The 20583-nt window shown below is 39.2% G+C and overlaps 1 protein-coding gene and 1 long non-coding RNA gene across 18 annotated transcripts in view; both read left to right on the top strand.

Moving 5' to 3' along the window:
* RIMS1 (regulating synaptic membrane exocytosis 1) overlaps positions 1-20583 on the top strand; it is a 363013-nt gene that overhangs the window by 96790 nt on the left and 245640 nt on the right. The window lies entirely within an intron of this gene.
* Positions 14202-20583, top strand: part of LOC110397134 — a 38853-nt gene continuing 32471 nt past the window's right edge. The window contains exons 1-2 of the long non-coding RNA XR_002437561.1: positions 14202-14254; positions 14858-15020. This is a non-coding gene — a long non-coding RNA (uncharacterized LOC110397134). The remainder of the gene's footprint in view (positions 14255-14857; positions 15021-20583) is intronic.

Below are 20583 nucleotides of genomic sequence, written 5' to 3'. Positions count from 1 at the left end.
TGGAAATGACTCTTGAAATTCTTTTAAGATTAATGAAAAAAAACTAAAAAAAAAAAGTAATGCAGCTCACATCGGTGTCTTAAAAGAAAATTGGAGGTGTATTTAAATTATCTTCAAAATATTGCAGAATAGATTTGCGTAAGTGGGCTGTGGTTGTGGTCCAGTACTTAAGTCTGTAAAGTATATTTGTAGGTAATGTACTAAGATATGTATAATACAGGATTGTAATATTATTAACTCTTTATGACAGCAGTTTTTGCAAAGTCATAACTGTAATTTCATTGTCTGCCTCTTCTCAGGGGAACTCTGAAAATACTCTCTAATAGGCATCTGTCATTTCATCTGACACCTTTCCTCAAACAGAAGCCTGTAGGTTATTGACAAAGACATCCTGTTGTTGGGATCCTGAGATTTGTCTTCATTTTTAGGTACTTCAAAGATTTCTGTCTGCAGCACTGCTTTATTTAGATTTCTGCCTCTATGATAGTAGTATGTGCAATGTCTGTTATCTGGATTGAATTGTATAGTAGGCTGAATTAAAGTGGTAACAACAGTACCTATTTCAGAAAAACAAAGTTGTGATTTTTCCCAGAAAGGTGGAAAATACATGAGAAAAACATCAAAGGCAAAAGAGGTAAAGTAGAAATGAAATTAAGTTTTTCTCAGCAGAAGCTGCTCAAGTGGACCCTGTCTCTATTACAAGAAATGGCCATATTGTAGGCAGTAGAAATAACAATTTATTTTGTCCAGTGTAAATAAAAATGTGGTGATTCCCACCTTTCTCTGAACTGCCTCATGTTCTTTCTTACTCAGTGGTGTTGTGTTAGTTCTTCCTCCCATGTCTGGGTTGCTCTGGGTGAAGTGAAGAGTGGCTTCTCTTTCTGTTTTCCCTTTGCTGTCACCTCTGGGCAGGATAAAAAAAAAATCCCACTCGAGTCTTTTCAGAGCCACTGAAAGTTTGGCTTTTGTGTGTATTCCTTACCAAAGGCATATCCCGAGGGTCAGCTGGATGCTACAGTTTCCAAATTAATATTCAGCGCAGTTTTACAGATCCATGCTTCTTCCTTCATTTTTATTAATCAGTTTAGGAAAACATGATTAATTCTGCTTGTTTGTGAGAATATAAATCAACTCCTCCCCCTTTTTGTTCTTCTCGGGTGTTCTCTGAAATGTGTGGTTCTTGTGAGATGCTAATTTCTATCTCTTGAACTGATTTTCATTTAGTTAATACTGTTACGTTCCATGTAACTCCTTCCTTCATTGGAAGTGTGATATTCATTGTGAGCTTTTTCTTGGCTTCATAAAAAGTTTCAACTTAAGTATCAAAAAAGGTAGTACATGGAAAATATTGTGATAGTCTTACAATTCAAGGTATGTTGTCAGGTTTCTTTAGCGACCACACACAATATACGAGCAACATATATAATTAACTTGGCACAGGTGGGAAGGAGAGGGAAATTGTCTCCATTACCTTTCTTGTTCAGCTTTGGAGTTTCATGCTCTTGCGTTAAATGCTCATGAGATTACAGACTGTGAGTGGGATCTGTATGGCAAAATGTAGACGTCTACATTGGAGTTAGTCACCCAAGGCTCCCTGTGTGTGGGGAATGGAGAGAAACAGGACAGATGAGTCACACCCCTGAAAAACCTATTTTTTACCATTATGCTAAGATGAAATGACTCACAGCCTGGAAGTCCCTGTTTGGCTAGTAAGTGAGATTGGGGTAAGAGCTGCAAGGTGGTGAGTTCATTCCACACCCCTAAAGCTGGATGATGAACATGGAAGTTTGACTCTGGTGTGTGCTTATGTGCTCACGGGCATGTGGATTTTTATTGTGCTGCGTGAGCTTCGAGTTACTAGAAAAAAGCCCAGTGTGTTTCCACATAGAAATTCATTGAAGAACTAAAGACAAGTTCAGGTTTCCACATGTGAGAAGTCAGAAATCAAGGAACATGTAAGTAGAATTATCACGTTTCACCAATATATTACCAAAAGGCAATATATGTCAGCAAACTAAAAAACATACTATGTATGTTCTCAAAACTTAAGCAGCATGTCAAATTACTAACTGAGCGATAGGTTACATTATGATAAGTTTGCTTAGTCAGCCTTTGAAAACTGTACATCCTGTGTACTTATGGAAATGTGCAGGTGCTTTGCTGTTGACGCAGAGCTGTGAGCTCCTGGTGTAAATCAGAGTTAGTCTTGTGTGTGCGTGTGTAAGCCATGCAATACATATCCCTCAAATTGTCTCATTTCCTGCCAAGTCACAGTCAATACAGGAGGCACATTGCTTTCTCAGTCCTTTTGAAACTGGACAGTTTTGAAGCCAAATGTGGAAAATTACATCAATGGAAAATAAGATGTGGTCTGACTGTAGCCTAACGGCTACGCACAGGCGCTGGATTCAGCACCATCCTACTTCCATCCAACAAAACCAACATTCCCATCCTCTTCCTTGCAAAGAAACCCAAAACATAAATCTTCAGAAAAGAGCAGTGTCTGTGTCATAAAACCATTATGAAACGTAGCTTTGAGGAACCCAAAGTATCTGTCTGAATCAAGTGTCAGAGTTCTGCTGAAGTAATGTCCCCACTGGCTTTTCGGGCCAAAAGCATGCTGTAAGTGAAATTAGTGGCACTGTGGAGGTAGTGGTGGGCTGTTGACACAGCTGAATGTCTCCCAGCTGGCAGTGTTTTGTCGGCACTGGTCAGTGCTTCGCACACAAGTGGTTTCAGCAGAATCGTCACCAGTGAGCAGCTGGCTCTTTGTGGCTTTTCACCTTTCAGTCAAAGAAAAGCAGGCTTAGAAGAGCACTGTTACGTGGAAGTTGCCTTAGGGAGTACTGTGCCAGCTTGTGGGATCAAACAGCTCACACCCATGTGTCAGTGACTGCCTAGGCAAGCAGGGCTGGTGTTCCTCAGCGTGCCTCTTGCAGGGGAGAACCAGTGTGCTGGGCATCAGGTGTTGGTGTGGATGCTCAGGGTGGGCACGTGAGCCTCAGACGGTGCAGAACAGCATGTACATCCAAGGCACTGCTTCTGTGCTGCAGTGGGGAAGGGCACTCCTGGGCTCTACTTCATGCTGCAGTCCTCTTCTGTCTGTGGGAGGCTGAGGAAAGACTTCTTTATATGCTGTCCTGACAGTATCTCCTAGATTAGCTCCCACTGTATAGCAGCTGGGGTACTTCTGGTCTTTGGGTATTGCATTTGAAAGAAAACCCTCTGTATATGTGTAGATGCACACTGACACATGTACAATTTCATTTTTATTTTGATACTTGTCAAATAATGATTCCTGGTTGAAATTTCTACCTTTATGTATCAGTGTGTCATAATTTGGATTATAGCTACTTCAGAACACTTTTTTATTTGATAAAATGGCTTTTACTAGCTCTTTCCTCCATAATTCAGATGCTATAATGCTACCAAGTAATTCAAATAGCTGATAAAAATACCACCTCAGGATTTTATGTGCAATTGCACTTTAAAGGAGCAGCAATGAGAAAGATGATCACACATCTGAATCAGAAGGATAATATTTATATCTAATTTGAGTAACCATGAAATTCTATTGGTGTTTCCCATGTTCTTTCAGTCCTCCTCCTCTTGCATGCTGTAGCCTGGTTTGGATCTTCTTCTCAGTTTTTATTGCCTGACCTGGAAAGCTCAATCTCAGCATTTGGTGAGTTGAGTGGTGTTCCCATTGTACTAGCAGCTGCTTATGCACTTATGACTAAGTAAAATAGAAGAGACTGGCTGTTTTGTAGATCTGTAACTTTTATTTTTGACATTTCCAGGATGGTTTCGGAAAGTGGATAAAATTACTTTTTCTAGTATTCAGCTGCAGAAGAGTCAGTGTATTCATATGTGTCAGGAGGAGTGATGATTTTTGTATGCATTCATTTATCCATTCAAATCTCTGCAAAAGGATTCCTCTGCCACAAGGCCTCCAGATGCCAGTGAGGAGAGATCAACCCCAATCTGCCCCAGTAGTTAGATGTTATAAATTCCAGTGTACCTTACTGTTTAGCTCTTTTTCCTCTGTGCTTTTAACCCTGATGCAGTTAAAGAAATCAGTGTTACGTGCTTGCATATTTTGTTAGGATGGCTGGGTCTCCTCTGCTCAGGCAGGCACCATGCCCAGGTCTTCCTGAGCACCTTTTTCTCCAGCAGAATGTTCCAGGAGGTTTTTCTCTCTCCCTCCTTACAAATACAAGGAGAGAGATTCTGGTCAGAGCCACAATTTATTCTCAACATTCAATTTTCAGTGGGTGGCTACCAAGATTCAACACTTACTGACAGATTCATCAGCTTAACTAGACAGAAATGGTTGCCTTTTGAACAGGCTCTCTGGGAGACAGAGAAGCTCATTCCTCTTAAATTATTCTTCTGGTCTTTCATTTCTCTTCTTTCATTCCAATTTAATATTATACCCTTATACATTTACCAGTTTTTTGAGTTTGTTGCATTTTAATGTCCATTAATCATTGAATTCTTAAGAACTGATCAAGGCCAATTGCCACTAATTTATATATATGTATATATTTTGACGTGTTGGCTGAACAAAATGAGAGGTACCTTTCTGTACCATTTCTACAGTTAAACATCACAGGCCACCATTTTGTACTCTCTCATTAATTAGTTTCCTGGCTTTTTTCAATACACCTTGCATTCATGAGGTTTTAGAAGGTCTTTACTTGGAACTTTAATATGTATATCATTACAATACATACAGCATATAAATTGCTTAAGGTGACAAAATATATAACATTACATAAATACGTAAAAAAACCTACTCCAATATGGTTTTGTAGGCTGTTGATGGCAGCCTGTTTCCATAACATCGTATAAAAAATGAACATTTTAAGCTAAGTATATCATGAGGATTTCACTGGGTTGTCTACAGCATTTCTAAGCACAGGTGAGGTTTTGGGAGAGCGATGGCATAGTCTGGCTATCCATCAGAAATGTGTGATATCTCCCATATTCTGGGTTTGCGTTAATTGTTCACAGTCATACTGTGACGAATGAGCACACTTGGGCTGGCCGGTCTCTTGCTTTCCTCGCTCGTTTCCAGGTAATGAACTTGTAGCTTGTAATAGATGTTGTTAATCTGTAGCTGCCTGACATTACATTTTGTACTACTGAATGTAATCTTACTGTGTTAGTCAAGATCCCTTGACTCCGTGTACAGTTCAATCTTTCTCTTAATTGGCCTTGCCTCCCAAATTTGTGTTGCAAGAAAACTTCTTCATCACAATTCTAGTTCTTGTGCAAAGGCCATTCAGGTAAATAATAAATACAGGCAATTCCAATCCCAGTTCTGTAAAGCTTGATTAGTTATCCTCTGTTAGCATAGTAGTATCCCTCTCAGATGTATATTTTCCTGCATTTTCTTTAGCTTGTTTGCTGCCAACCTTTTATTCAGCCAGTTATTTTGCTAACCCAAAACTTCTCCAGTTGAAACCCATTTGACGCTCTATCAAATACTTTATTAAATTTCAGCTACATTTCTCTTTGCTTAGAAAAATTAGTCAGCTTATCAATGAATGCTCTTGCCACAAGTCTTTAGTTGGAAGACCCATATTTTCTTTCTTCTCAGTTTTCTTAGATTCTTAGGTCCTTTTCCTTCAGAAGTGTTGCATGCAACTGGTGTCAGGCTAAAGCTGTATGTACTATGTAGATCACAATAAAACGTTGCATACTCATGCTAACGAGTGCTTTAATCACCTTTCTAGAAATGGCTGCTAGTTTTACTTTTTGTGTGACTGTCCCTTGGTGGACCTGTGGATATACCTGGTCCTTCCCTTGCCAGCCAGGTCTTTGGACTCACAGACCAATGTTGACTCATTTTTTTCCTTCTGCTCTCCCATCTGTCAATACATGTGTGGTGTGGCACGTCCTACTCTCAGGTAATCAGCTGGCAGGGACTGTTCTTTGTGGCTGTGCGACACCTAGGGCAGCCAGCAGCCGAGGCATCCACGGCTAAAATGAAGCAATCAATAACAGTCAAGTGTGTACCTACCATCAAAAATTGATTTGTCACTTTTTTATTTTTTTATTTCTTTTTGGAGAAGCTTTCAGTTCCCTTAGGAGCTCCTGCTAAAACAGGCAAAAGCAGTTTGTCCAGTATGTTTGATGTCACCTATTGTAGGGTAATGGTGCATGAAGTTGGGTTGTTTCTCCTTTCACACACACATTAGCTTTGAGTTCCTAAAATAGAGGAGGCAGATAGCTGTTAATAGCTAGAAGCTTCATGTTCTTCAAGTGAGAAATATTGTCCTGGATGAAAGAAAAAACACTTGTTCTAGGGTTGGTAACAGAAGGTACTTCACTACAAATAAACTGTGCTGGAGGTGGCTTTTTTTTCCCCATGTTCTCTGGACAACAAATGAGACTTGTTCAAAATCTGAATGCTTCTGAAAGTACAGAGTCAGCGATGCTTGTCTCATAGTCATAGCAATTCATTAACGAAATTTGTTTTGTAAACCTGTATTTAAAAACATGCCTATTGTTGTGGAGTGCGATTGTTTTTTAGCTGCTGTTTTTACTGAATTCTGTGAAGCCAGTGGCACCCTTCTTAGTATAGAAAATCTGGTAAGTGGGAGTTAGGTGTAAAAACAAAATATGTGTTTACTTAAAATTAGAAGACACACAGAGTTGAAAAAGTTTTGTAATGCCTTAACCTAACTGTGCATCTCTTTGTCAGCTAAGTGTTTGCAGCTCCTGTGTCATACTACTACATCACTGATTTGTGCGTTGAAAAATACCGGTTTAGAAACTATATTAAGTTAGAGCTGGACGTAAGTTAGGATGAATCATTGTTTGCACATCTTCTTAAGTGCTATTTGCCTCTTTTGTGCTACAACAGAGCAGAGAGTAGCACAGAAACGTTTTATATTACCTGATTTTGCTGCTTACCATTAGCCATTTTAAATAATGTTGATGTTACTGAGTTCATTCTCAGCTGAAGCTGGACTCTGCTTTTAGCCTGATAACTTTAATTTGTGTGGTTTTCCTCACCGTGTACTTGCAATCTGTTGTCTGTTCAGGATAATTGTTTTTTAATATTTCCTCACATTCCTTTTGCATTTCCCAGGCCAGTATTTTATAGTCCTTTACTGATACTGAAAAAAATGGTGGCCTTGATTTTAAAAATGGCTGCTGAAATTTGACAGTTGTCAGATGAGTAACATGAAACACCTTGGAGAATTTTCAAAGTCAGCGCTGTTTGAAAACCTGGCTCTTTCTAAAGGACTGTAATTAAGCACTCAGAATCCTTAGTTACATTAAAAACGAAGAAAATACTATAGATAGCCCGATCCATTTTGCATCACTGCTGGAAAATAGTACTAAATAGATGCTCCTTTTGACCCCTGATTCAAAGAACAGCAAATCCCAGATATCTCCTAACGCTGCATTAGCAAATTTACTGTTATTTTACCTGCTAAATAGTATGCACTTACTGGGTCTAAAGTATAACCAGGGCGTTCTTTTTAAGTGGTTGAGAAGCTTCTCTTTCATTTCCATTTGTGCATTAAAAATAATATTTTTTTCCACCATACTCAAGTGAGGAAGGCAAAAGGATCTGTCAGCTTTTCTGTTTTACTTCTGTATTTGCAGAAGTGTTCTCCATCCGTTAAGACATGTAAGTCATGCAAGTCTACCCCATGTAGGCTGTCTTCTTTGGTTGTCATCTGTGGTGGCCCTTACTCCTGTCAGTAACCCTGGGTTTTAAAACACTGGAATTATTAAGTGTGTTACAGGAATGGATATTAAAGAATCAACTCAATTACATTAAACACCAGCTTCTTCCCTGTTCAACTTTCATTCACATGTTCTTCATTTGGGTGTCATGTATGAAGGATGACACTGCCCATGAAGTTTTGCTTTGTAAGAAGAGTAAGCAAAGTGCTTCTGATGAGCTTCAAAATTGTGATATTGTTCTGGGTGCAGACATAAAGCCTCAAACATCTCATATGGAGAGAGAGCTTTGGGTTTTCTGCTGATAACGGCTGGCTTGACAAGGCCAATTTCTGTAACATGGACATGCACTTGGTCTTAGAGTCACTGACTGCAATGAAATTTCACCTTTTGCTTTCATGTGTTATGCAGAGGCAGCATGCTTTTGACTTCTTAAATAATAGGTAGAAAACCCTGTGGCCACCAGGTGATTTACAAACAAGTAATGTAAATGTGTGTTAAAAGGGACTGCTTGTAGTAACTTACTTATTCAGTGAAACTCTTTTCTTTCCCCCCACTTAATTCAGTTCAATTAAAAACAACAACAAAAATTAAATAGTAAACATATTGACTTTGTAAGCAACACTAAAAATATGCAATATATATATATACATTATATATTTATTTTATATATATTAATATATATTTTCCTGACTGGATATTTGATGAAAATTAGGACATCATAGTTTTGCAGGGAGTTTGTAAGATGACGAGCTAATGCTTTTGAGCATAATCCCACAGTGGAGAGTAGTATGTCAGTGACCTAAGGAGAGGGGGAGCATAAGCTTAGTGTGTGTGGCAATGAATAATATTGCTCTAATCAGTATTTTTAAAAATGCTTTCATTTGTTCATTTGCAGATTCTGTTTCTATAAAGCATTGAGTTAAATGAAAAGACTGTGAACAATTCATTAGCAATTCAGTTAGTATTGATGGGTTATGATGCAGTTCACTGAATCAAGCCCTGTAAATTACTGGCATATTTCAAATAAGTGTAGAATAAAAAATGTTACAATTTTCTGTAGGTTTGTCTTCACTTTCATACTTCTTCAACTGTGTTAAACAGAGCAAAATATATTAAAACTTCAAGCACGTGTTATATGCTCTGACCTTCTTGCCATGTCTACTGCAAGCTCAGACTGATTTCAGTGGCACTTTGACCACACAAGTTGAAGACAGAGCCTCAAGCTGTATACAGTAGCTACATCTCTTAAGTTTCAGCTCTTTGGAGTATTTTGTGGGAAACAGATGCTATTATTTATGACAGTGACCATTACAGAAGTGTGTGCAAAATTACTTGACAATAAGTCACTTGACATTTGGACAATAAATGTAGAAAACTCCCAACCAATCATAGTGTTAAATATCAGAGGATTTTTTACTAAAACTAGCCCCATTTAAGAAAACATTTCAGTGTGACAGTCTGTGATTTTTCATGCTTAATTAATTGCTACTGATTTTGAAAATATTTTCTTATACTTTAAGCCTGGATATCTTTTTTCTATTTTGAATTCAGTGATATAAACATTAAAAACAAAACATTCATGGACAATTACAATGTGATTTACATTAGCCACTTTTTAAAGAAAGCAATTGAAAATCTATAAAAATGTCAGGAAACTGATCAGATTAATACACTCAGTTTTGATGTACAGTCGTTATTGCTAAAATATTAATGCCTTAACTAATGAAAGGAAATCAGGTTTTACCTACCACTGTGTTTGAAATTATTAGATTTCAGACACAGCTGGACAGTTCTGAAGTAAGTTTTTACGATGTAACATAATTTGAAATTTGTAATTTAGTTATACTCTGTTCTTGACATCTAGTCTGTAGGATGTAAAACTGAATTTCTTGCCCAGCTGTGTTCAAATGGTGGACATCTGATATTTTTTGCAAGTGCACTGAATTATAACCAAGAAAGCAACTGAAGTCATCATTTAAATTGCTTAATTTTTGATATGGGTGCAGTATTGATCAAAGAACATGGCCCACATTCAAAATGCAGAATGTTATGATTGCTTCTAACTTTTAAGGTAAATATTATTTTGAAGTCAGTGCTAGCATCTGTAGGAACAGAATGTAGGATAGCATTTACAGGAGAAAGAAAAGCCATGTAGCTGATAACCCTTTCGCAATTTTCCAGTTGCAGTAATGAAAAAGTGTTACATCCTTTCCTATTTCAAATACATTTCTTCACTGAACATCTGTTGAGTGCTCTGGAACTAGAAAAACAGATGAGTCTTCAACACATTTTCACTGTCATTTAAAAGCAAATTAAATTTTCACTGTATTTATTCACATTTTATTTTTGCTTTCCCTGCATTTTGATTTATAGGATTGTTTGGGAGTACAGCATGTTTATTAGAAATAGCTACAAATATTTTATACAGATATTTTATGTGAACTTCCCACAACCATTCTCACTGGAACTGTGTCTTAAAGATTTACATTCATTCAGTGAGGAAGAAGTATATAATGCATCCTTATTATTCACATAACACAAATTTAAGATAATTAGTATTTTGTTTGAAATGGGAAAAAAAGTTTTTTTTATAAAAGGGTTGTGATATTTTCTTCAGGCTTTGCAAAGAGCCAGTGTACAGATTTCTCTAACTGTAGGCACTCACATATAGCCTTAGTATTTGGTAATGTTGAAAAACAAGCTCATAAAATGTGTCTTCAGTAGTGATTTGAATTCTCAATTAATACATTTCTGGCATTACATAATTTTAAGAGGATCTTTCTGCTAAATGCCCAAGTCCACAAAAGTAAAAAATCTGTTGTCATAATGGTGGCAGAGTTCAGTTACTTGTGCAGCTGTAGGTTGGCATTATAGTCATTTTTAAGCTACACACCTTACCACAGTACCCAGCCAGTCCTGCAGTAAATGGCGTGATTAACATACGTGTGCTTCATTGTCAGCATTGGAAAGCTGGGTACATAGAATTGTGATTTACTAGAGTTCATTGGAAAGGAACTAATGTGTGCTTGTTTTAGAAAAGGCAAACCTGAAGATGTGTACCTGAAGCAGAAGGCAATGGTAGTACATATTTATATATGTATAGTGAGACAATGTCATTATTTCAGCTGATCTATGAGAAAGCTGGTTTTTGACAAGTGAGATTTTCCTTCTGAGAAGGAAGTTTCATAGAATCATAGAATATCCAGAGTTGGAAGGAACCCATAAAGATCGCTTCCTTGTGATTTATGGCTGTTGGCCACCACTTGGGATCATGGAGCATCCTGGAAGCCTTGGACCTGGAAAGATTCTGGGGCTGAGACCTGGGCTAGAGGGCAAAACAGGTGATGGCTGAGGAAATCTTTGGTAGGTTCAGTTTACTGCCTGAGCTGGGACTTTGTGCTTGTGAAATATCTGATGCAGGCATCTCTGCATTTCAGTTCCAAGGAGTGAGAAATTCACAAGATCGCTTGTTTTTCTCAAATTTTACCATCTTGGCCTGAACTCAAATGACAGCAGCTGTTCTCATGAGATTTCTATTGCAGCCAACTGAAAAAACAGCCTTTTCCTTTTCAGATCTAACCACCTATTGACAGTGGTAGCAACTTTTGTTTTAGAGTTCCATACATCCCTCTCCTGCACATCAGATGTACATTAAAAATAAGGTGGAGGCGGATTCCAGTGTGTTACGTATTTACCGTTTTTACTGAATGGAACTGTACATTTTTGGTGTGGAAAAAATGGCATAGTCCTCCAGTGTCCAGGATTTACTTTTTAGAATGCAGTGTGTTCACTGAGGATTTATATGTAGGATCTTTAAAAGGAGAAATTTTCCTCTAGGGAAGAGCTGACTGAGAATGACTTCAATCTTCAGCTACATGTGATGGCACTGAAATAACAACCACTCTTGCTTGATCTCTGCCAGCATTCACTTGCCCTTCTTCCTCTCATCTTTCAGCAACATATGGAGCACCAACAGACTTGTGGGCAGCTTGTCTTGACCTGAAAAAACAGAAAGCAATACTAATTTTAAAAATACAGTGCATAAACTAGGCAGCTTGTACCTCTGTCTGATGGAAACAGGAGGAGTGGCAGAGGTGAAAAAGAACTGTTTAGTAAACTGAGTGTTGAGGAGAAAATGTGGTTTTCTCATCACCTTTCTTATCCGTGTGCTTCGTTCCTGGTGGGGGTGCAGGACAACACCCTTCCACTGGCTGGGAAGCGGAGAAAGGCAGTTTGTCTGTGTAGGGTGTCAGGTGCTGGTTCTGCACAACCTCCTGGTGCTCACAGTGGGTTGGCTTTCAGTTCCTGGTTGTGTCTGAGTGCTCTGAATAGGCACTTTTTTCCTCTCCTCCATCCAAGGAGGTTGACTTACAAGCCTGGTGACTGGGGATTACATACAGTGAATGTGTCTCTCCATTGACCGAAGGCAGAAGATGCCTGTTTGTTTGGAAAAGTGCAGATTCTGCTCAATTTGGGCAGTAGGGGAGGGAGAGACCACAGAGCACACACAATACCAGGGAACAGCCATTTGAATGAGATGTTTTGTTTTACTCAGTCCATAGCAGAACTATCGACAGGCAGCTTAGGAGCCTGTTTATGATCTTTCATTGTTGGAGGGCAGCTCTACAACTTTCTGTCTAACAGATTCTTTAGTCCAAGGATACATAATTCTAAGCCAAACTGAGAGGAGGTTCACATTCAATTCAAGGGCTTAGAAAGCTGAGTTACATGTTTGAAATTTGGTACTGGATGTGAAGTGTGGAAGGGCAAGTGTCTTTTTCAGACTGGCACAGTAGTAGTTGTCATATTTTGCTGAGAGAAGTAGCACATCACTGTAAGGTTAAAAATCAAGCGCTCTGGTGCATGTACAACATACCTCTCTGGCTGTTCAGATGCCACAAAAGTGGCGAATCTGGTCACATATATTTTAAGGTAGGTTACCTATCCAAATCCACATTTGTGCTAGTATGAACTTAATTAGAAACTGCAGATGACGTACAGTTTAACAAATATAAAAGAAAGTGTATCTGAAAGGTACATCTGAGTTAGTCAACCTAAATTCCCATTAATAATTGTTCAAGAGCTTGTGGGTTGCGATTCTTCTCATCCTAGGGTAGACCCTAAAATTGATGAGTCATGCCTTAAAGGTACAAATTTCTCTATTCTGACTATAAAAGGAGCCTAGTGTGAATAGCTCAGATAGAGATTTTTTTTTTTTTTTTTTGTGAGTGTGTGAAGATAGGCAAAGTGAATCCCACTCGTTGTGTCATGGAGGTGTTTGGCAGCAGTCAGGTATTGGAACAAAGTCCTTCTTCTCAGAATCAAGAAGTGGAGGCTGTTTCTGGACTCAGTTCTATGCAGTAGAGAGCTCTAGCACAGGAGGAGATCTTGCCCCAAAATCTGTGATAATGAACACTTAGGAAAATATGGAAATAATCCTTAGATGAACATTCACCTTTAAAGAGCAGGACTGTAGATTCAGAACTGACAAAGACTGCCTGGAATTGAATGTGATGTTGTAATGAAGAGAAACACAAACTGTCAATAAGCAACCATTCTGAGATTCACAAGGCTCTCTTGTTTCTTAATGGTGACTATGAAAATGTTTATTATTTTCTCTGTACCTCTGTTTCCCAGTAAATGTCGTGTGGACAAGATGTTGATTTCCATGCAGAGTTTTTTTGTGAAGCCTAATGAAGAAGCACTGTATAAGAGCTGAAGTGTTTTCAGTAACTTGAGTATTTTGGGGCTCCAAATACATTAAGAATATTGTAAGAATAAAAACAACAACCTCACTAAGTACAAATAAAAAGTTTATAGATAGTGTATGCCCAGCATAACTTTGTGTCAAGGAGATGTGACATAAAGGTCAGAAAGTAACCTCGATCACAAACAGAACACAGACATGCTCATCTTCCTAAGGAAAAATTTTTTTTTAATAAAAGTAGTAGATATCTTGATCCAGATAAAGATAAGCATGAGTTAGTGATAGTGATACATAAATGCTTTAATAGAAGAAGATACTTTTCTATTTCTATTAGTGATAAAATAATAATAATAAAAATCTTGGGAATATGTCTTCATGTTTGGGTTTTTACCTGACAGAGGCCAAGAAACCTTTCTTGACTTTAAGCGATTATAGTAAGATTTATTCCTTAATTATTCCCATCTATGAATGCTGTTTTATACATAAAACTTGAGTTTTTGATTTAAACAGATGCTCTTCTACATTTTATGTTTTCCCTTTTTTAAAAAATTCCACAAGAACCCAACATATTCCTTATTAGTGTCACAAATAAGTTCTCCATCTCTAAGCTGTATTGAATATAGTTGTAGCAGAAATGCTAAGTCATGGCCTGAACCAGTGATTGAGCACCTGGTGGAAAGGCAGGGCCAACCCAGGGGAGCTCAGGTGCATGCAATGCTCCTGAGTGACCAGAAGGTGTGGAGTCAGGAGCCACCCCTTCCCAGACCTCATTTAAGGGTTGGTGGTGAAAGCAGGTTATCTTGCTGGTGATTCCTGTATACCTGAGGTCTTCTGAAGGTAAGCAGCTCTTTTTCTCTATTTCTGTGCCCATGGCTGTTGCATTTGAGCAAACCCTCACTTGCTGCAGCCTAGGACCTTGCTACTCTGCTGTCATTGCTGTGCTTTCTATTACATAACAATGGTTTTACTTACTTGATTAGTTTTGAAATGAAATTGTACTATTGTGAGGGACTATCTTCTCTGGGTTGGGTAAGTATGTAGTGAGGACAGTTCATGTTTGGGGTCAGGCATGTTTTTCCATTTTTTATAAAAGCTTAAAGCTTTCACAAATTAATTAAAGAGGAATTAGAAGTGATGTCCAAGAAAGTGGGCTGGTTAATCCTTATTCCAAATCAGCTGGAGTGTAATTAGAAAACTTGATGCTGATGTTCCTGATGAATTGCTGTGACCACAGTGTTACTGGGTATAGGAATGACTTGCCCAAAGTATTTTTGAGACACAGAACTGTCTTCTCTTTCTGATGAGACAGAGGAGGAGTTCTGCTATAAGAATGTGACTAGAGCTTGGCGTTAGAAAAGCACTGATAGGGCCTAAGTGATTGAAGTCATTGCCAGTGTTAACTGATTTAAAGTAACACTGGTGTTTTTTTCATCGAGACAGACTAGGAGCTGACCTGTGATCTGCAATGACATCTGGAGGCAGAAATGAAGAGTTAGTAGATGCTAACATAAGCTATGTGATGAGGTCTGCAAGAAAGTGTGTTGTGTCTGCAGTCCTGGTCATGGCAAGTGAATTGCCTAAGACAGTCTTGAGCAGAGTGATGGTAAGGAGCAAGATTTGTTTGTTCATTGTGTCCAACTGATGTAGATTTTTAAGGTGTTTTTAAAGAATGGCAGGAACACCACTCCAGGTCACCACGGATGCCTTGAATGTAATTACATTATTGAATTTTGGCACTTTCAATCGTGCATTGTTTTCAACAAATCAATGGAATGTAGGACACACAATGGTCAGTTCAGTGCATATATAATAACTGTTGTGAGCATGTGTTTTCTTAAAGTAGTTTTATTTTTAATGTCAAATTGATTGTAGTTCTCTTTAATGACAATGAAAATAACTTTCATGCTTTTCTTGAATTCATATAACACTTTTTCTTGCCATTCTAATATTAAGCAGTACTTACGTGCAGTATTTGTATTATCATAAAATGGCCTGGGTTGAAAAGAACCTCAAAGATCATCGAGTCTCAACCCTCCTGCTAAGTGCAGGGTCACCGACCACTAGACCAGGCTGCCCAGAGCCACGTCCAGTCTGGCCTTGAACGCCTCTAGGGACGGGGCATCCACAACCTCCCTGGGCAACCTGTTCCAGTGCATCGCCACCCTCTGTGTGAAAAACTTCCTCCTAATATCTAACCTGAATCTCCCCTGTCTCAGCTTAAAACCATTCCCCCTTGTCCTATCGCTATCTACCCTCACAAACAATCGATCCCCTCCTGTTTATACGCTCCCTTCAAGTATTGGAAGGCCACAATGAGGTCTCCCCGGAGCCTTCTTTTCTCCAAACTAAACAAGCCCCGTTCCCTCAACCTTTCCTCATAGGAGAGGTTCTCCAGCCCTCTGATCATCTTGGTCACCCTCCTCTGAACTCTTTCTAAGAGCTCCACATCCTTCTTGTGCTAGGGGCCCCAGGCCTGGACGCAGTACTCCAGATGGGACCTCACAAGAGCCAAGTAGAGGGGGACCACCACCTCCCTCTCCCTGCTGACCACTCCTCTTTTAATGCAGCCCAGAACATAGTTGGCCTTCTGGGCTGCCAGCGCGCACTGCTGGCTCATGTCCAGCTTCTCATCCTCCAGGACCCCCAAGTCCCTCTCTGCAGGGCTGCCCTTGAGGAGTTCTTCCCCCAGGTTGTATAAATACCTGGGATTGCCCCGGCCCAAGTGCAGCACCCTGCACTTGGCCTTGTTGAACCTCATTAGGTTCTCGTGGGCCCACTTGTCCAGCCTGTCCAGGTCCCTCTGGATGGCTTCCCTTCCTTCCAGTGTATCGAATGCACCACTCAGCTTGGTGTCATCTGCAAACTTGCTGAGGGTGCACTTGATTCCATCGTCTATGTCACTGATGAAGACATTGAAGAGCATCGGTCCCAGGACTGAGCCTTGGGGGATGCCACTTGTGACCGGCCTCCACCCTGACACAGAACCATTTATCACAACCCTCTGGCTGCGACCAGCCAACCAGTTCTTAACCCACCGAACAGTCCATTCTTCAAATCCATACCTCTCCAATTTGGAGAGAAGGATGTGATGAGGGACCCTGTCAAAGGCTTTGGAGAAGTCCAGGTAGATGACATCCATCGCCCTCCTCCCATCCACCGATGTTGTCACTTCATCGTAGAAGGCCAAAGAACTTTCGAAGAACTTGTGCCTCGCTGATATGTTACAAGATATTGTTTTTCATTATATTTTTGAAAATAAGTGCCAAATTGGGTCATACAACTACATTGATTTAAGCTGGATCAGGCTTATACTGATGTAAATCCTCGTACACAATTTGCTTACACAGATTTACTTAATCTTTTTCCTTTATGCATAGAAAAAATGAAATCTAATAGATGTACCTGGAGTAATTCAAAAAAACTATTCCTCAGTAGCTGTTCCCAGAAGAAGGCTACAGTTAGCAGCTGAGCAGCATGAGTGGAGTGTGGTTGCTCTCATTGGGTGAATTATTTTATAATAATTCCTGAAGACAGGAATTGGGGGGGGGGGATGCACATGTTAGTGATTGTATAGATGCACAAGCAGAACAGCTGTATGAACTTGCTCTGTAGATTGTTCCAGCTGATTCCAAATAGTCTGTCTACTCTGTCAGCTCTGTAGGGCTGTGATATGACTTTGTGTGCAGACTGGGGCTTTTAAATGTTGAATGAATGAAAAGTGATCTGAGCAAGTGAGGAATGTTTTAGAACCTTTTTTGTCCAAATTGTATGTTAGGAAGAGAGGTAGTTTCTTGCGAAGACAGGCCCTCGTATTAATGAATTCATAAGAATAAAACTTGCAAAGTGTATTTGACAGTATTTAGCAGCTGCAGAATCTCGTCATTTGTTCCATGATTTCATGCTGTCAAGTTTGACAACATGAACAAGTGCCAATCTTTGCTCGGAAGACAATTTCCTTTTTATGAAAATTATAATTATTAAAGCTAAATTTGGATTTCATTTAAGGGGAAGTTGTTAGTCTTTTTTTATTTGACACATAGCTTTCAGAGACTACACTGGTTCTACCTTTGACAATTTGTCACAGTGATATTTAGTGAAAACCATAAATTACATGTTGTTCCTGCCTTTTGCTACTAAGGGATGAAGTTGGTGTCAGCAGCAAGGAAGACACTGATACTTTTAAAAAAGACCTAAAACCTGCTTGTCAATTATGTAGAAGCCTAGGTTTGTTACCCATTTTCAGACATACTTAGTTGTATATGCTTAGACTTTCCTTTTCCCAGGCCTCTATTAATCACCCACTACCTTCAAAAAAGAGGGTGCTTGTAGGACTTGTCATGACAGAGTTAACTAAGTGTTGTCATAATTTGAGTCCTATTAACGCACAGCCTTTTTTTCTTTTAAAGCTATAGTGCTTTTAACTTGCTTCTTGATCAGATTTTCAGATAGTTTCAAAAGATTAGAATGCCTTCTAAACTTTTCTCCATGTTCTACAGTTTCTGCTGCTACCTGGGAAGAACAGATAAGTTATTCCGTCGTGTACCAAAATGACCCCATCCAGTCTGGCCTTAAACACCTCCAGGGATGGGGCATCCACAACCAATCTGGGCAGCCTGTTCCAGCACCTCAGCGCTCTCTCAGTAAAAAAAGCTGTGACAAATGTTAGTACGTTACCAAACAGGGAGGAAACTTTGGTGGTTATGTTCTGGGGGTTGCTGGTTCTGTAAGTATAAGCAATTGATGCGTGACCATTGAAGAATATTAGTGAAAGGTGAATTTTATGCACCATTGAAGGTACAGTTATGTACTAAATTATGCTTCTGGAAAAGTTTTTCTGATTGAATACAATTTTTAACCTTGTACTAAATTCAGTGTTTCTATACAGTAATGGAATGTACACTGCACTGTAATTTCTCCTTCATTTTCAAAGTATTGTGGAACTCGTAAGGCAGTATGGTATATACAGACTTGCAGAATATTAGGGATTGGAAGGAACTTTTGAAGACTGTCTAGTCCAGCTCTTATGCTCAAGCAGAGTTGTTTATGTTCCTCAGGTGGATTCTGAGTATCTCCAAGAGCAGAGACTCCACAACCTTTCTGTGCAACCTGTGTTGGATCATCCTTGTGATGAAGCCTTCTTTTTTTTTTTTTTTTTTAAATGGCATTGCCTTTATTTCACCTTGTGTCCATTGACTTTTGTGGTGTCTCACTGGACACCACTAAGGAGAGCCTGGCTCCGTCTTCTTTATGCCCCCCCCCTTCACATGCTTGTATGCATTGATGAGCTTCTCTCTGAGCCATCTTTTCTTCAGGTTGAAAATTTCCAGCTCTTGCAGCCTTTCCTTGTATGACAGACTTTAGGTCCTCAGTTACCTTTGCAGCCCTTTGCTGCACTCTCTCCAGTCTGTCCTTATTTCTATGGGGAGCCCAGAGCTGAGCTCAGTGCTGTAGGGGCTTCTCACTGTTGTTGAGCAGAGGGGAAGGATTGCTCCCCTTGACCTGCTGGCAGTGATTCCCTCACACATGTCAATATGTTGTTGACCTTTTTTGTGAAGATGATATGCTCTAGTATATTGTTCAGTTTCACTTCAGAAAAGTTAAATTTTAGCATTAAACTAGCTAAAACTATATTTAAGTATGCTCCCAGTTAATCAATTGTGAGAATATGATCAGGAATTTTCTTGATTTTTATCCACATGCTGGATAATTAAGGACCTGTGTGCTTCAGACCCACTTTCCCCTTCCCTAAGCACAATTTGCTGTTCCACCCGATCTGCAATATGTTCTTTAGGTCCTGGGCTTGTTCCACCTGGAGGAGAGGTGGCTTTGGAAGAACCTATTAGTAGTCTTCCAGTGTTGAGGATGAGGGATGCTGGATGTAAGTTGGAATGAGAGGTTCAGTGTAGATATATGGAAAAAAACCTTTTCATCATAAGGATAGTCAAGCAGTGAGTGGTTGCCCAGAGAGGTTGTGTAGTCTCTATCCTTGAAGGTTTCCAAACCAACTGAATAAAGCCCTGCGGAAGCCAATCTGACGACAGAGCTGACCCAACTTTGAGCAGTGGGTTGGGCTCGATTTTTTTCTCCAGTGATTCCTTCCAACTTCAAATATCCTGTCATCCACTGTGTGTGTAGGAGTATGCAAGTATGGGTTAAATACAGAATGAATTCTGTGGAAATAGTAAATGGAATATGCCTTCATAGAAGGATAGACAGGTCACAAAAGTAGTTTAGTATTGATAATCTATATGTATGTATATTTAACAAGGAATACTTTAATTTCAATGTAGAAAAGGAGGGAAAAAATGCACATCAACGGAGTTGCTTTTCTCCACCACCTCCATGCTTCACAGATCCTATTTTAGTCCAGAACCAGCAAGGTCAGAAATGTTAATTGCCACCATGTTAATGCATGGATACCTTGCCTGGATTCATGCTGAATCCTCTTCAGGATTTAATAAATCACTGCTATTTATTTCATTTATATGGAGAATTAGGACATGAGAAGTGGAAAGAGAATTTTCTAAGTATTGATGTAGCTGTCGTATTTGGAGACTGCTTAAAATAGCTGAATTATTACATGCCTACTGAAGTTAAGTCACGCAGTAAGGGTGATGCATGTCTAGGTAAACATAACATTGGTATTTGATAATTATCAAATACTTTGTACAATGAATGTGCCCTACTGAAGTCTAAATGCAGCTCTCAGCGACTTCCAACTGGGTGGCAGCATAGATGTAATCAAGACTAATTGAAGAGCTGATTTTGTGCTATGTGAACATAACTGTCAGGCTCCCTGAATATGTTAAGATGTCTAATGTGTTGGCTTTCTGTGATCATATAACTAAAGTTATTTGAATTGGATGTGAAAGAATGGTTAGTACTGCTTAGTCATTATTTGTCATAAGAATCTTAAGTAGTTTTATGAAAAAATCTGTGATTACTTCCCTAAAACTGATGGTATTTCAGATCTTGCAGTGATAAAGGTCTTTTGGTATTGCCTCAAAATTACTTTCAAACAAAGCCTTATGCTCTCACCCTAATCATGTCAGCATCAGAGTATCTACAAAAACTAGATCAAAAGAAACAGCAGAATTGCTGAGATTTTTGTGCTATGAATAGCACTAGGGTGAATACATTAAGCAATCATGTTGACTGTGCTGAAA

Source organism: Numida meleagris, chromosome 3, assembly GCF_002078875.1.
Source record: "Numida meleagris isolate 19003 breed g44 Domestic line chromosome 3, NumMel1.0, whole genome shotgun sequence".
NCBI classification, from domain to species: domain Eukaryota; kingdom Metazoa; phylum Chordata; class Aves; order Galliformes; family Numididae; genus Numida; species Numida meleagris.
Note: the sequence above shows the minus strand (reverse complement) of the source record. Positions and strands in the feature narration are given on the sequence as shown.